Source organism: Mauremys mutica, chromosome 1, assembly GCF_020497125.1.
Source record: "Mauremys mutica isolate MM-2020 ecotype Southern chromosome 1, ASM2049712v1, whole genome shotgun sequence".
NCBI classification, from domain to species: Eukaryota; Metazoa; Chordata; order Testudines; family Geoemydidae; genus Mauremys; species Mauremys mutica.
In genome coordinates, this window is record NC_059072.1 from 301911953 (window position 1) to 301929863 (window position 17911).

At 37.8% G+C, this 17911-nt stretch overlaps 1 protein-coding gene across 1 annotated transcript in view; it reads left to right on the forward strand.

The window, feature by feature from the left end:
* Positions 1–2332: 2332 nt before the first annotated feature.
* Positions 2333–17911, forward strand: part of DGKH (diacylglycerol kinase eta) — a 118517-nt gene continuing 102938 nt past the window's right edge. The window contains exons 1-2 of the mRNA XM_045012714.1: positions 2333–2443; positions 4010–4090. The gene's annotated coding sequence lies outside the window, so the exon portion shown is untranslated. The remainder of the gene's footprint in view (positions 2444–4009; positions 4091–17911) is intronic.

Below are 17911 nucleotides of genomic sequence, written 5' to 3' on the forward strand. Positions count from 1 at the left end.
CAATAATGAAAAATTCACGGAAGCTCGTGACCTCTCCCTGACTTTTACTAAAAATATCCATGACAAAATGAGGAGCCTGGGTAGTGGTGGGCAGGCTTGAAGCTCCAGGGTCCCCCTCCGCTGGTGGTTCGGAACTGCAGGGCTTCCCCTTGCTGCCTGTGGTAGCCGGGAGCGGAGGGGGGGCTCTTGCCGCCTGGAGTGGCGAGGGTACCCCACAGCTCCCTGGCTCCGCAGGCAGCAGGGGACCCTGCAGCTCCCAGCCGGCACTGGCTGAAGTCATGGACATCTTTGACGTCCATGACTAAATCGTAGCTTTACGTATCATCTAATTCCAAGCAAGTGAAGGTCTGGGCTTACTGAATCCCTGGAGCAAAGTTCTGTAGCAAGGGTTGGATTTTGTACCAGTGGAATTGGATGATGCAAGTACTCTGCTCTCAGTAGTGTATGTCTGTTGATGAAAGCATTTACACTGTACACAAATGAATGAAAATACATTACCTGACTATTTTAAATTAATAAGAATATTTATTATCAGGATCTGTTGTAATAGCTACATATGAAAAAAACTATGCTATAGTGGTTAAATGGTTTTTCACCTCCAACTTTAGAAGGATTTCTTTTTGAGAAAAAACTTTCTCATAGTTAAAATGAGAGTTTAAAAGATTTGTCATAGAGTTTTGATTAATAAGCCGTTTACGACTCCATAGCCATTTCATGGACAACACAATCCCTTGGTTACATTAAACATGTTGGAGTGTTTGTGCGATATTATTAGTGCTCTAAAAGGGAGAGAGAAAGCCGTGATAATGCCTGTTTTTGTAGAAATGGCATTACGGATTTAATTTAATCTTCAGGAAAACAGTGTGTATTTTTTAAAGTCTAGAAAAATAAATAGGCCAACAGATTTATGTTCTTTCTATAGATTTTAAATTCATGTGCCAATGCCCGTTATGTATTTGAAGAGGGAATTAGGATAATTGGATACAGAGGTTAAATTGTATGGAACTGATTTCTGTATTATTCTCGCTTTTGAATTGTGTTACATATACATAAATCATATGCACATAATTCATGTGCACCATGAAAATTTCAAAGAGGGGTACAAAACACAAGTACAGTATGGCTATAACAAACAAAACCAAAACTGGTGTGTATGCCTGTGACTACTGTTGACTGAATTGTTAACAAATTAAATCCATTACATCACGTGAAAATATTTTATCTTTGTTAGATATATTTTGGGGCATTTTATTTAAAAAAACACTAAATAATTTAGTACAGTAGCCATCCTATGGATACATTTAATAATTGTTTCACATTCATCAATGGGAAATAGTGGAACAAAAAGGTATATTTTCCTTTTTTTTGTGAATGTATTATGTTAAAGTTAAGAAGAATTTGACATCCATTGAAAGAAGAATATGTAAGATGCTCTTTGATTAAGCTTATAAGTGGTCCAGATCAACTTGTAAGTGACCTTTGCATCATGTTGTCTAGAAATTGCACTGTACTATGACATCGGCATCATGACATAATACAAAAGGGAAATACCATGCTTCAGAGACCATTTTAGAGCAGAGAATCCAGATCCATATGTATCTTTGTTTCCCTTTTAATAGTGTACTTCCAAAGAGAAATTTGTGTATTTAAGACTCTTGGTGATATAGGCCAATGTGCACAACTATATTATACCATTGAGTTATAAAAACTCCTCCTATGAAATGTACATGGAGAGTGCTTAAAAATCAATGGTGTGATGAGGCCCACAGATATTACCAAAACATTTCTAAATACATTAATTTATTGTGCTTTTGACACTGTTCTTCCAAGTTTCAGCTGGTGTCTTCTTTTCCATTTTAATAGTTAGAAGAAAGGGGTAGCAAGAATACAGATGCCACCGAGTAGGATCTGTATGTGCTTATATGGCATAGATAGCTAATATTTTTTTTCAGAATTGTGCAACTGCCAATCATTTCTCACTACAATATTGTGGTTTTGGAATTATAGAAGTAATACAGTTAAATAGCAATTTAATCTCCAGAATAGTTATTTGCATTTTCAGTGTATATCTCCACTGCTTTTTGAGTGCGTACACAAAATTAACATTTTGCCAGTATTCTCATTGTTAAAAATAATTGTGCATAGTTTGATTGTCAAATGAGAGAATCAATCATAATCTCATATACATGAATACAAATAAAAATAATGAATATCTTTATACAGAACAGAAAATTGTTTACAAAGGTCTAAGAATTTTTTTATATAGTAGATTTAGATACTTGGATATTTGTACCAGGTCTGATGTAGTTAAATATTTTTTTCTTGTTTTCAGACAAGTATAAAGGAAGGGCTACTACTGAAGCAAACAAGTTCTTTTCAGAGGTGGAAAAAACGTTATTTCAAACTTCGAGGCCGTACCCTTTACTATGCCAAGGATTCAAAGGTAAGGATATAAGAGACTGCCTTATGGGAACGAATGCCTTATGCTTGTACCACCAATTGTCTCTTAGGTTTATTAAAATTAGAACATCAATTTAACAGTGATTTGTTTTCACAACCAATTTGCTATTTATCAAAATTAGTATACAAAATTAACTTGCAAAAGAAAACAGGTTACATACACCTCTAAGTTTTAGGTATGGTGTTTTTTCTGTTCTTTTACCCTTTTTAAACAAATTAGTCAAATAATGTTAATAAGCTGATTTCTGTGTTTTTTACTTAGGAAAATAAATTTTAAAAAGGAAAAAAACATTGGAGGGATATTGTTCAAATGTTAAACCTCAACGTTCAAGCTGCTATTGTCTGAAGGGCACTGTCCTGAAAGATACTTAAATGATTATGCTAAATAATACTAGTCAGGAGTCATCCCTTGAAATGAATTTTTCAATGGAAAATTAAGTTCTGAAAAACTGAAATTTTCAGTGGGAAAATTTCATTTTCAGAAATTACTCTCCTTTCTGTTAGGGAAAATCTAAATGAAATATTTCATTTCAGGTCAGTTTGATCCAAATGGAAATGTTTCAGTTTGTTGAACTGAATTGAAACATTTAATTTCAAGTCAGTTTGTCATTAAGCTGCTTCTGCGTGAGCCCCCATGGTGCCTTCTGGGAGTGGTAGTTCAGGTGCTTCAAGCCCACCTTTGCTCCTATTGATTAGCCTCCTTGACCCCACTGCATTTCCCATAATGCACTACAATCCCCTGCGACTGAGCTGCATGGTGCATCAAAGGAGTCACATAGGTAAGAATGGGGGCATGAGTCACCCAAGCTAGGCACAGTTGTACAGTCACTGCCCTGAAGAACTGACAGCCTTAATTAACAAGACAGACAAGGGGTGGGAAAATGGCAGGATCATTCATATATTACAGATGGGAAACTGAGGCAGATCTGGGAATTAAATCCAGATCCCCTGCCGTCCCAGTCATACCTGCCTCAACTGCAGGACCATCCTTAGTTTAGACTACCTGCCATGAGCTCTGTGTGTGTGTGTGTGTGTTTCTTTTTTACTCTCTTTTGCCCACAGCACAGGAAGGGAGGAGAGAGACATGACTGGAATTTTTTTACTGGTCATCAATGAGCCTCAGTGAGCCAGCAGAACCCATTTAACCCTTTCCCAGCAGACTTAATGCTGGCAAATAGGCTGTGATGTTTAAAGTAGACTCTGCCAGACTGTTATATGTATCTTTCTTCTTTGACTCCATTATGGCATGTTTATGTGGCCCTCCACGGCTGAATATCATATTGTAAATTTTCTCAAATTTTGAAATGAAGATTACTGTTTTGACTGGGATAAAATTCATTTTCAGCCTGCTTAAGTTTTTGAATTTTCCTACTGATCCGATTGTTACATGGCTCCCTCTGGAAGATGAAATTAGAAAGATTTATCTGCTTAGTAATTTTTCTACTTTTTTCATTTGATTCCTAAAACAATAATGTGGAAGTGAAAGAGCAGTAGAGTAAGTGTGCTTAAAAGTGGTATTTAATGTGTTTGTGTTATTTTCCGTTCACAGTCTCTAATATTTGATGAAGTTGACCTGTCAGATGCCAGTGTAGCTGAATCAAGCACAAAAAACGTCAACAACAGCTTCACGGTATGGTGCCTTTATCATAACTGTAGCCTTGAAAGCTATAAAAAGACTGTAACTAAGACAATCAAGAATGCTCTCAATAAAGTTGTTTCTCATTTTCCTTTATATGGAAGTGTATTAATGAAATAGCCTGTAGTGTCTTGACAACATTATATTAACTGTTGATAATTCTGAACACAGTTTCATGCACATTTTTTATCAGCTTTTAATATATTTGATATTTGTTTCATAAAATGCTGATACAGAACATTAAAAAAATAGTGAAGGTGAATATCAACTGTCCTTATTTTCAATCATCTTTATTTTATGCTGTAGTTTATCTTTTAATGTGTCATATTCTTTTAAGTTAAATTTCCTGGATGATTATCACTAAGTGTGATTTTTATTCCCTATTCTTAAATAGATAATTCTGATCCTCAACTGTATTAAAATAATTGGGTTTTTTGCTAACCATATTATTCTTAGTTGGTTTCAACCTCACTGTCTTTGTACTTATACCTTATTTATACAGTGGCATATGAGTGAGGGCATTACAAGTTTATATAAATCCATATCGGAGTTTTATACAAAAACCTAGAATTTTGTCGTCTTTTCACGCTCCTAAGGGAAGGCTGAATGTTTTGTAAATGTTTTAAATTATTTTATTATGGGAAATAAGTGATAAAGATCAGTCTGTTATGTCCCCGTCCCCCCCGCCCCCGAAAGTGGTGAGGTTTTGTGAAAATTTTTAACTCTCATGGAAAGGTGCTTTAAAGCCAAGGACTAGCTGCCAAGAAGACACTGGGTGAAATCCTGCTCCATGAAATCAATGGAAATTCTACCATTGACTTCAGTGGTACACCTCCACTCCGATATAACGTGACCCGCTATAACATGAATTAGGATATAACGGGGTAAAGCAGCGCTCTGGGGGGGCGAGGCTGCACACTCCTGTGGATCAAAGCAAGTTCAATATAACACGGCTTCACCTATAACGCGGTAAGATTTTTTGGCTCCTGAGGACAGCGTTATATCGGGGTAGAGGTGTACTAGGATTTCATCATCTTATCTGCAACTCCCACCACTCTCAATCTAACTATTAACCTTTCCATTTTTCCTGAGGATTTTAGCAGTCCCAGGTGATCTTGGTCACATAGTAAGAGTCAATTTCTGAGGAGGTCCCGTGCCTGCCTGATGAAAGCTTTGCTGATGAAGACTCCAGAGGCTTGCTCATTCTGGTGTTCGATGAGTAGCTAATGTAATCACAGCAAGCGTGCTTTTATCAGCCTAGGTTGGAGGTCAGGTTGTTGCACCGACTAAAGTTTCTTTAGCATTTATAATTCCTTCCCAGATACAGTGATTTTCAATAACAAAGTCTGGACTACCAGATCCACATCTGGCAAGATAGTATGTGATCTTTTGGCTAGGGGAAGGTAGAAAAAGGCTGCCTTTTTTGCTTTTTGGCTGTCTATTGTCAGTGAAGAGTCCAGAAAGCCCTCTTTGCTGCATGCCACTCTGATGACAGTGGGGCAGATGCCCTCTAGTGAGGGTGATGGAATGTTAGCTATTTTTTCATAGTGGTTTTCATTACCTATTTAAAATTCTACTTCCATCTTGCCTGTTTTTAGCTTTAGACAAGAACTATTTATCAGTCCAGCATTGGGATAGCTGAAGGATGGTGATGAAATGCAGTCTACCTGTGTGAGCAGAGGTTCAAAGTTTCTTTGGCTATCTTTCATCAGTAGAAGAAAGGCATGGGTGTGTGTCTCTGTTACTGGCCCAAATTTCTTTCAGTGTATCTAAGAATGCCTATGAGATGAATAGAGAGGGTTTGTTGTTGTTGTTGTTGTGTTTTTTGAAAAAAGGATGTAATACTGTTTTTTCTGTTCTTGGCTATCATATCTTGAACTCCAGAGTGTCCATCTTTGATGTGAGTTGTCTTCTATGTGCTTTTCTTTTGGATTTCCTTACAGAGGTTGGTGCTGGATTCTGGAATAGGTTGGAGAATTCTGAAGGATATTTTGTTTTTTCACTTCATTTTTCAGGGCTTTTTTGAGAACCATGGAGATAGTGAAGAAGGTACTGGGGAAGATGTCTTTGGAGCCACAGTGTTGACAGCTGTGGATAGTGTATTATTTTCATATCTTACTAGGTCTTCCAGCCTGGGCAGAGCTTTCACTAAGAAGTTTTATTTATTTATTTAAATTATAGCTGGGTCTGTAATTCTTCTGGAGTGGACTATATACTGGCCCTTGCCATTTGTTACCAACTCTCATCTCCTTCTTGGTCTTTTGTCTTCTCCCCTTGAGCTTGTGTGATATAGTCTGACAGCAGCAAAGCTCAGTGGGATAGCACATCTCTGTCCTTGCCCTTTGACTAATACTGAGGGTAGAGGTTCCAGAAACTTTTTGCCTTTCAGCACCTCTCCATGGGGAGTACTGAGAGCTCTCTTTTCTCTTCTTTCTTTAAGAAATAATGTATCCCAAACCAGTTTCATTATCTGTTTCTTTGGGTTATCTTCAGCTTTCCCCTGTAAGCATTTTGTTCACTAAAAATCTGTCAAGAAAGAAATAGATGATGTGGTTAACATGCTATTGATTCTCCGTCCTAATGTGTGACACCCATTATTAACTTAGGTTTATTTTGGGTGGAATAACCTCTGTCCTAATGGGTCACTGTGCTGCTGTCCAGTAATGATTGGAATGAGATAACTCTTTCCTGCCTCTTAGGAGAGGGAAATGCACCTTCATGAATATTTAGTAGTTTCAGTGAAATAGTAATTTAGTTTTATTTTTTTTAAATCCATTCTTATTTTAAATTTCAGACTTGCCATTTCACTTTAAAAAATCAGCTTTCTATGGAAAGCTTTATATTCTCTCCCCTTCACCCCTTCTAGTCTTACATCTTTTTGGAGATAGAATGGTGCATGTTGAGATTTTTAATACACTAAAAGCACTATCCTTGGGAAGAACCCACATCCTAAAATTAGACACAACACAGCATTAAGGTTGGATTTATCTGAAATGTACACAATGTGTATTGCACATTTGTAGAATATTTTGTGAGACTAAATGTTATGCTTATTCACCAGAAATACTTTCTCACCGAAATGAAGTGGGAGGAAAGGGAAGAGATTTGAAGGGAAATAAAATAAAATAGAAAGAAGCCAGCTAATAAAGCATGTAACATAACATCTATTTCAGTTTGTTCTTCATAATTATTTCTACCCATGAATATCTCAACCCCCAGACAAACCTCCTTTCTGACAAATAGTGCCTAGTGGACAGATTTGTACTGATGAGCAGTGCAGTCCTCTCCTTTTTCAGTCTCTGAGGACCTGATGCAAAATCCACTGAAGTAAAGTAAAGGATTCCTAGGGTACGTCCAGGCTACCCGCCGTATCGGCGGGTAGCGATCGATTTATCGGGGATCGATATATCGCGTCTCATCTAGACGCGATATATCGATCCCCAAACGAGCTACCCATCGACTCCGGAACTCCACCAGAGCGAGCGGCAGTAGCAGAGTCGGCGGGGGAGCCGCGGACGTCGATCCCGCGCGGTAAGGACAGGAGGTAAGTCGGAATAAGATACTTTGACTTCAGCTACGGTATTCCCATAGCTGAAGTTGCGTATCTTACATCGACACCCCTCCACACACCCCCCTCCCCAGTGTAGACCAGGCCCTAGTGACTTCATCAGGTTTTGAATCAGGTTCTAAGTGCCTATGTTGCTCCCTAAGTAGTCTGCTTAGCTTGTTTGGGTCCCCTCCCCCCCCAAAAACAGTGTACAACCTCTGCCTCAGTGAGCTGTTTAGAAATGTGGGTGTCTTATGCTCAGCAATTCAATAGCAATATTAGATTTCTACTTTGGAATACTACTTATTTTAGAGAATCTGTGGGCCCATGTACACTGAGAGTATAACTGTGTCAGTACATGGCTGTCTGATTAAATAAGAAGCACTCATATTTTAATACCATTTTCTGTTTTTAGTGTGCATGGAATAGTGTGGTTCTATAGCCATTTTAGGGACTGGTCTTACAGCCTAGTTCCTAATCATAACATAATATGGTCCTGTTCCTCAGCTCCATGCTATACTTGTGTTATCCTGTTCTACAAACAAAAAATGGTCACGATGTGGATATCCATAATTGTGCTGACATGGTTTGATAGTAGGGTAATGCAATGAGCAAGCTGGACTTGTTTCTCCATCGCCCTGCACAGTGTGTAGTAATTTGTGTCAGAGCAAAGTGTGTGCAAAACACTACCAAATCACAATGGTGCAATGTTTCACACCTGCTTTGAACTGGTCTAAATGCCTACATGAGATGCAGGGCAAAAGAAAACTAGTCCTGTTGGACTTAAAGGACGTATCAAATATTAAATAATGAAAAGGGGAGAAGTGGGGTTGAGAAACACCTCTTTGGACATTCTAAAATTTAAAAAATATTTTCAGGGCTTCCATTTGCCTGGTCCATCTGTCTAATGTTAGTAAAGGTAATGACAGGAAGCGCAGGAACCCCCCTTTCCCCACCATGGTGGAATGGAACACCCAATAAGGCATTACCAAAAGTCTGGAAATGCCTTTATTGGGTAAAGAGGCATCTCTAGCTGTCATTTCAATACAAGCTGAGGAATGTAAAAGCACAAGCTGTTCCTTTTGTGGGGAGGGCATTAGGGTGAATCAGACTCCTATACCCATAGCCTAATTGGAGATGGAACAGTGTCCAATTTCGCCTTTCTTTCCTTTGTATCCTAACTCTACTTGGATTTTTGAACAGGGGAAATAAGGGTGCCTCATACCTTTATTCAGGAAAATTACTTTATTATTGTGCAAATGACTCTTCATTCTGTTAGATATGGAGTTTTCTCCAAGATGTGGCAGTGGGACTCTAATCAGTTGGAGCATTTGAGGGGTCTTGTGTGGGAATTATTTTCCATTGGCTCAAGTGGATATACTTAGTAGGAATGTTTCTACATTTAATTATGATGGTTCTAGGAAAGGCAGATCCAAATTAATATGAAGCTCCTCAGGATAACAAATATAACTGCTAAAAGGAATCTTTTTCAAGTTTTGACAATATAGCTTTTATCTTCAGTGTCTCTCACTGTCTTGCCTTTTCATTAAAAAGAAGTACATTAAATAACTTCAAAACATTTTAAAAATGCACATAAATGTTAACCACATTTATTTTCAGTCATTGATCTACAGGTGTATGTAAAATGCTATGGTTACTGCAAATCCACCTGGCTTAGTGCAGTCATATGAAATGCACAGGCACCAGGTGGTATAGCACCTATTTTTAGTCCTAACTGATGTCTGGAAAATTTTAGTTCCGATATCACCTGCCATAACAGGGGTGCCTGAAAGATGGTTAACAGTAGGGTCTGAATTTTAGCTCTTAGCTGTTAAGTTGTACTTCTAACCCTTCCTGCACATGCCCACAAAACCATAAATGCTCATTTCCTTTATCTCTTCTAAATCATCAAGTAATGGGAAAAACTTCAGTGGTTTAATTCTGCTGGCTAGTCACTTCTGTGGGTAATAAAGGAAATAATGAAACCATATTTTGGACCAGTCTCTGCTAGGAACATATGAATTGCCACACTTGATCAGACCTATGGTCCAGTATTCTGCCTCTGACAGTGGCCACCACCAGATGCTTCAAAGGAAGGTGCAAGAAATTTTACAGTAGGTAGATATGGGATAATCTGCTCCTTTTGGAAGTCTTGTCCTTACCCTACATAATTAGAAATTCGCTTCCTGAAGCAAGAGGTTTTATATCCCTTATAATTTGTTTTGTTGTTTTATTTTTCTAGATATTTTGTTATCCAAATAGGTGTCTAATCTCTTTGAATTTTGCTTGTTTTTGGCTTCAATGACATTCTGTGGCAAGGAGTTCCATAGTCTAATACTGTGTGAAAAAGTATTTCCTTTTATCAGTTTTGAATTTGCTGGGTTTCAGTTTAATTGAACAATCCCTTCTTCCAGTGTTACAAAACAGGGAAAACAGAAGCTTCCAATCTACTTTCTCTAACTGGACCACTTATTATTTTCTATATTTCTGTCACCTCCCCTCTCATTTACCTATTTTCTAAGATAAACATTCCCAGTCTTTTTTTCAGGAGAGAGTTTTTCCATGCCCCTGTGCATTCTCACCAGTCATCTCTGACCCCTTCAAATTCTGCAATATAATTTTTGAGGTGGGGTAACCACTACTGCACATAGTACTCCAGATGATGGGAAACCACTGATTTATATAATGGGATCATAATATTATTTTCTCTCCCATTCTTTATGCATCCTAACATTTTGTTTGCTTTTTTGATGGAAACTACACATTATACAGAGGCCTTCTTTGAACTGTTCAGTGATGCACGAGTGAGGTCCCTTTCCTGAGTTGATACAGTTAATTTAGATCCCTATAAGGTGTATGAATATTTAAAAATTTCCCTCCAGTGTGCATTATTTTGCATTATCAACAATGTACTTCATCTGTTATCATGTATCAGAGGGGTAGCCGTGTTAGTCTGGTTCTGTAGAAGCAGCAAAGAATCCTGTGGCACCTTATAGACTAACAGAAGTTTTGCAGCATGAGCTTTCGTGGGTGAATACCCACTTCTTCGGATGCAAGCAATCTGTTATCATGTTGTCCATTCACATGGTTTGTTTAAGTCCCTCTGAAGTTCCTCAGTTTTCTCTGGGCTTGAATACACAAAATAATTTGTCATCTGAAAATGTAGCCACTTTTCAGATTGTTAGCAATGATATTAAACAACACCAACAGTAGTACAGAACCTTGAGGCATGCAGCTGTTAAATTTTTGCTGTGATGAAAGCTCACCATTTATTCCTGCTCCTTTGTTTTCTGTCTCTTAGGCAGGTTTTGATCCTTGACAATACTTTCTCTCTCATCTCATGATTACTTAGTTACTTCTGCAGCTTCTTCTGCAAGCCTTTGTCAAAGGCCTTTTGAAAGCTAATAAATTATAGAATCATAAGTGTAGGACTGGAAGGGGCCTTAATAGGTCATCTAGTCCAGTCCCCTGCACTCAAGGCAGGACTACGTAATAACTAGACCATTCCTGACAGGTATTTGTCTAACTTGTTCTTAAAAACCTCCAGTGATGGCGATTCCACATCCCTAGCTAATTTGTTCTACTGCTTAACTACTCTGACAGTTAGGAAGTTTTTTCTAATGTCCAATCTGAATGTTCCTTGCTGCAATTTAAGCCCTTTGCTTTTTGCCCTATCCTCAGGGGTTAAGGAGGACAAATTTTCACCTTCCTCCTTGTAAAAACTTTGTATGTACTTGAAACTGTTATCATGTCCCCCCTCAATCTTCTCTTCTTCAAGCTAAACAAATACAATTTTTTCAATCTGTCCTCATAGGTCATGTTTTCTAGACCTTTAAACATTTTTGTTGCTCTCCTCTGGACTTTTTCCAATTTGTCTACATCAATTCTGAAATGTGGCGCCCAGAACTGGATGCAATACTCCACCTGAGTAAAGTGGAAGCATAACTTCATATGTCTGGCTTACAATATTCCTGCTATTATCTTTCCCCCGTTATTGAGTAAGGGCCTACCCTGTCCTTGGTGTTCCTCTTGCTTCTAATGTATTTGTAAAATGTTTTCTTGTTATCTTTTATGTCTCTAGCTAGTTTACTTTCGTTTTGTGCCGTGGCCTTTCTAATTTTGTCCCTACATGCTTGTGTTGTTTGTTTATATTAATCCTTCATAAATTGACCTAGTTTCCACTTTTTTCAGGACTCTTTTTTTCAGTTTCAGATCATTGAGGATCTCCAGGTTAAGCCAGCGTGTTCTCTTGCCATACTTCCAATCTTTCCTATGTAGTGGGGATAGTTTGTTCTTGTGCCCTTAATAATGTCTCTTTGAAAAACTGCCAACTGTCTCAAAGTATTTTTCCCCTTAAATTGCCCTCATGGGATCTTACCTACCAACTCCCTGAGTTTGCTAAAGTCTGCCTTCTTGAAATCCATGATCTTTATGCTGCTGCTTCCTCTTCTACCATTCCTTAGAATCATGAACTCTATCATTTCATCATCACTTTCACCCTAGCTGCCATCCACTTTCAAATTTTCCAACCAGTTCCTCCCTATTTGTCAAAAATCAAATCTAGAACAGCCTCTCTCCTAGTTGCTTCCTCCACCTTCTGAAATAAAAAACTGTCTCCAATGTATTCCAAGAACCTGTTGGGATAATCTGTCAGCTGGTTTCTCTTTTATCCAATAGTTTGAGATGTTCAAAGAATTCTAATAGGTTAGTGAGGTGTGATATTCTTTTGCAGAAGCTGTGCTGATTAGATCTTTTCGTATTATGATCTTTAAGGTGTTTTGTTATTCTGTTCTTAATCATCATTTCATCCTATTTACCTGGTATAAATGTAAAGCTTACTGATGTGTAATTCCCTTGATCATCCACACAGCCTGTTTTACAATATAGGTTCAACATTTGTTATTCTCATGCCCTCTGGTACAGTAGGTGTTTTTAATGAGATTGCTTATCCAGCACCTCTTTTTCTGACACCCCAATCAATTCTTAGAGTTAGCTGTTTTGCTGTATTATTTCTCCCAACTCCTGATAGCCACTAAAGGCTTTAAAAACATAGTGCTTTGTGGGATTGCTCTGCCTAAAATATGTTTTGATGGACAGGATGGAATCCTGTGGCACCTTATAGACTAACAGACGTTTTGCAGCATGAGCTTTCGTGGGTGAATACCCACCTCTTTGGATGCAAGACTTGCATCCGAAGAAGTGGGTATTCACCCACGAAAGCTCATGCTGCAAAACGTCTGTTAGTCTATAAGGTGCCACAGGATTCTTTGCTGCTTTTACAGATCCAGACTAACACGGCTACCCCTCTGATAATGGACAGGATGAATTCCTTAGATTCTTGAACTACTTTCACTTCCGTTCTTGTTGTCCAAATTGTTCTAAGCTTTTGTCAAGGTTAAAAAGAGAGAGAAAGAGAGAGAGAGATCATAAGAAATGGTCATACTGGGTCAGACCAAAGGTCCATCTAGCCTAATATCCTGTCTTTCAGCAGTGGCCAATACCAGTTGCTTCAGAGGGAACGAACAGAAAGAACAGGTAGTCATCAAGCGATCCATCTCCTGTAGTCCACTTGGTATATCTGAGTGCAAGAGTTGCTAAACTATCTTTTCCCTGCCAACAGCAGGAAATTAGAAGGTTTTTTTCTCTGGAGAAATTAGAAGCATTTAATCACTTTTTAGTTTTGGGTACTACAGGTGTCTGTCCTTTTGACTTCAGGTTTCATAAATCATAGCCCAAGACAATTACCCCCAGTTTCGAGGATGTCTGTTTTGGTACAAAATACCATTTACTTTCCTCTGTGGATAATTGTACATAAAAAATATTATTGTTACCCCCTTTGGCCCAGTTGATTAGCCAGTATTCAGAGCCTTCACTGTCATTGTCCATGTTATTCTATCATCCACTTGTAACTGTCATTGCTTCTTCTGTTCATCTGCACCATTCATAGTGCATTTGTTGCTCTGGTCTCTGCGTGTTAAATTGCTAGATAGCTAAGTTTGAAATTCCAGTCGATTATTCCATGATGAAGAGCTCAGTGTTCTGCTGTCTTCATGCTAAACACACACAGCAAATTTTCTAAAATGTGGAGCACCTGCAGCTCCCGCTGACTCCAATATAAGTTAGATTTAAATCAATTTAAGAGGGTCCACAAAGAGGTTAGTACCAGTTTCACTAATTTTTAAAAATTATTACAGTTGGTGCAAATTTTGTATGTAACAGGCTGAAAGGGGCCTAAAGCCTTATCTGAGATCAGATTTCTGAGTTGACTATAAGTTAATTTTGCAGCTTGTCAATAAATTTAACAACAACAAACATCAATCTGCCAACCACCAGCACTCCACAGTTTTCTGGAGTCAGATGGATTACATTGCTTGCAATGTTAATTGAAAAGACTAATTTTTAAGAATTTGAGTAACCTTTCTATTTTCTTTTCCCAGGAGTTACCGATAAACTTTTTCTTTTGAATTCTGTCCTCTGCCATTATCAAAAAGGGCAATGAGTAGTCTCTCTTTAAGATTTAAAACTGGCTCAGCTAAACACTTCCAAATTATGTTTATTTTTTGTTCCAATGCAATGCTAACAAATGGTCCCAGGGTCATTATCTGCAGACTGAAGCCCTTTTTTTTATGCAAACAAGGTAGAGCATGGGTAACAAGCTTCTGTGCACACATACCTCAACAGTATGACTCACCCAGGAGCAGCTAGTTCAGTCTCCATGTCCATTTAGTTCTCAGTATTTCTGCAGAGACTGCTGTCAAGGGTGTCCATTAATATCCATTGTGATTGTAGTCTACTTGTAACTGAGACCTGGTTGTGGTCTACTAGTAATTTAGGTTGCCTGCTCTTTGAGAAATTATTAAATATCCCATGGCTAATAACGAGTTTTGACTGCTATTGATCTAAGCGATAGTCATACTACTGAATTAGTGGGGGAAGTGCTTTGTATTCCGTTCAGTCCCATATGGAGTCTCTCATACTCATGCTGTTTTAAAAACAAACCAAACTGAAATAGCAAATTAATTATGTTGCAGCAAAAAATGGGAACTACAGAAACAATTAGTGTTAGAGTCTTATGAAGTATTTAAATTTTTTACTCCATTTAACACTTATACTTTTCTTTTTCCTGATAATGATTAAAAAAATGTAATGAAACTGGAAGCTCTCCAGAGTAATGCACCATTTTATACGATCTATGGATACTTTGATGGGTCTGGCTGTGACTCTTAAGATTAAGCATTTTTAGGTCAGACATGGCACACTGGCTGTCTCCTTCCCTAGTGTGCCTGGAGACAGTGAAGCTCCGAGTTTAATTATGAAACAGCAATAAAGCATTTGAGTGGTGAGGCTATAATCCATGGATAAACTCCATGGGAATGGGTCTATTACAATGAAAGCTTAGTACTTCAGAAGAGAAAAAAATAATTAGCAGATTTTTAAGACACTGGGTACACAAATAGTCTTGTTTTAGTAATATTTTAATGGATCTTGTTTTTTACAGTTATTTGGCTTAAGCAGGTCACAGGTAATTTAATAATTTTAGGGGCAAAAAGGGAATTACATGGCTTATTTAATTTGCAGAATTTGAAAAAAAAATATAAGAAAGACTTAACGGTAACTACATCAGTAAAGAGATTAATATAGATTAAATATATGTTTTATTTCCTTGTCTTGTCTCATTTTCTGTTAATATGTAAAGGCAGTGAGTACAAGTGACAGTGACAAGTGTTTTAGAAATTATTGCACAACAACAATCAAATTTCATTCTTTGGAAACTTTTGCTTTTAAATTGTTGTCCCACCCACCCCACTTCAGATCCATACACTAAGATGGATTATAACTATGAACAAAAACATTGATAAAAATACCAGTAAAAATCTTGCAAAATACTTCTAGAACAATTTCAGCATGCAAAATAGTTTTTGTTAACAATGCCTTGGATGTAAAGGACAAATATATTTACTGTTTGATAAACTGTGATCTCTAAATTCAGACACGTGTTAGTTTTATGCAGGTATATTACTGTTTCAAAAAGGAAAATGGTTGGTGCTTGATTTCAATATACTGTGTGTTTTGCATACCAATTCAACAAGACACATAAGAGAGTGCCTTTCTTTAAATATGCAAATCTTCCAGTGTGACAGTTAGGGTACATCTACAGTGAATGGGAGCTCATGTAGGCTAGATAGCTCGCTAAAAATAGCGGAGATGATGCCACAACATGAGGCTCAGCGCAGGCTGTACAAGCTGATTGGTATTAATGTGTGCAGCCAGTGCTGAAGCTCACATTATAACTAGCAGAGTACAGCTAGGGCAGTGCAACTATGCAAGCTGCCACTCATGCCCCCAGTTGCAGTGTAAGACATACCTTTAGACATATGCTTAAATACATTGCCATATCTGTCACAACAGTCTCATCCATGGAGAAGGTAGATGCTGTACATTGCTATGCACTGAGACCCTGATTCAGCAATCTCCTGGAATAACCTTGGAAGACTTTATCGTATTAAGATGTGCTGGAATTGTATATAGCTTCCGTAGTGGGGAGATGTGCCACCTGTGAGGCCTGATAAGTGTATGGGAGTTTGAAAGACTATATTGAAAATGTGCCAGACAAGTATGGACTTTTGGGATAATTAAAGTGGATTTCCTGGGGAATCCCTTAGGAGATGTTACAAATCCCCCTACTTCTGTTATGCAAAACACTGCTTTTTGAAGCAGCCCCCTGAGGAGAGGGTCATTACCTGCTGATTGCCTGCTACAGAAGGCCAAGATCAAAGGCCTTAGCTATATAAATAAATGGCAGATTTGCCCAGCCTATGTTCTGGTTGTGAATCTAAGATAGATAACTTGTAATCATTGAGAAAACCCAGTTCTGCGTTTTGAAGGACTAAAACCTACCAGAGCCCTAGGTTAGAGTTGGGGGTAACCTTTGGTAAGATGTTTAGTATAGATGTAGGTTCTTTTATTGTTTTAATGTGTTTTCTCTGTAATGCTTTTACCTTCAGAATAAATATGCTTGCTTAGAAGGAGCTGCATGGTAACTTATAACTGCGGACAATATACAGATCATAACCTTCAGAGAGAAAACAAAGCACAGATGTTGGCCTTTTTTTAGGCTGTCTTTCTGGCTGGGAATATCACATTGTAATCCAGGGAGTTATGCAGCCTTAAAATTCCCAGTCAGGCGGGGAGAGATGTGTTCTTCACCCAAGAGAGCTGGAAGACAGAAGCCTGTAATTCTGTGACAAGTACATCACTTTTAAAAGGATGGGCAGGAATAAGATCAGAAATAGCAGCTTTAGACCTGAACAGAGTAGATGTTCAAGGAATAAGATGATATACAGAAAATTGCTGGTTTGTGACAGATGTAAATAGTGGCTCAGGGTAAATCTCTCTCTCTTTCTGTCTCATCCTTTGTGTCATAAACTCAATCCCAGTTCATATCAAGAATAAATCTCCCTTCCTTGTAAATCACATAGTTAGATTCATTATCAGGCTTTCATCCTTTCATCTGAAGGAATTATTTTCTCATTTTAGCAGTTGGACTTTGCTAGAGACAGGATGTTGGATTAGAGGGTCTGTTCTATTTGTACATTTTAGCAGGGCAATTCCTATGTCATTTTTATTTTGCTTGTTCTTGACTGTAAATAAGGCCCTGACCCTGCAAAGGGATTCACTAAGGCAGACCCTCATAGCACTACATTGATCCTTTTGCAGGATGGTAATTAATACAGCAAGATCAGAAAGTGGACCTGCACTATTGCTTTTACTACATATTCAAGTCTCATAAAAATCTGACACAGCCACAAAATTGCATGTATTCTTTTATGAATCAACAGCTAATACAAACTACATTCTTCCTCTCAAATAAAATAGGCTGGTAATCTTCCGTTTACAATGCATAAATCTGTTTAATGGTCTAAAGTGTTTCCTTAAAAAAAGACAGTTTCTTCTTTTTTAATACATTTATAACTTATTTGTAAAGTTTTCTGTCTATAAAGTATCAGACACATGTTATGGCATTATAGAAATAATTATATCTTAAAAAATACAATACAGTATGATCTATAACATCTAATGTGTGTATAACATATAAGAAGAAAATAAATATTTGTAGGAAGGAGGCAGTTTTTTTCCTACCTGTATTTACTGATTGCATTTTTGAAGTGACCCTTTTATAACTGTGTTTCAAAAAGTGCCTTTAATAAGACATTCCATTGGGACACTTTTTAGTGACTGCTGAAATTCTGTTATGGGGGAAATACATA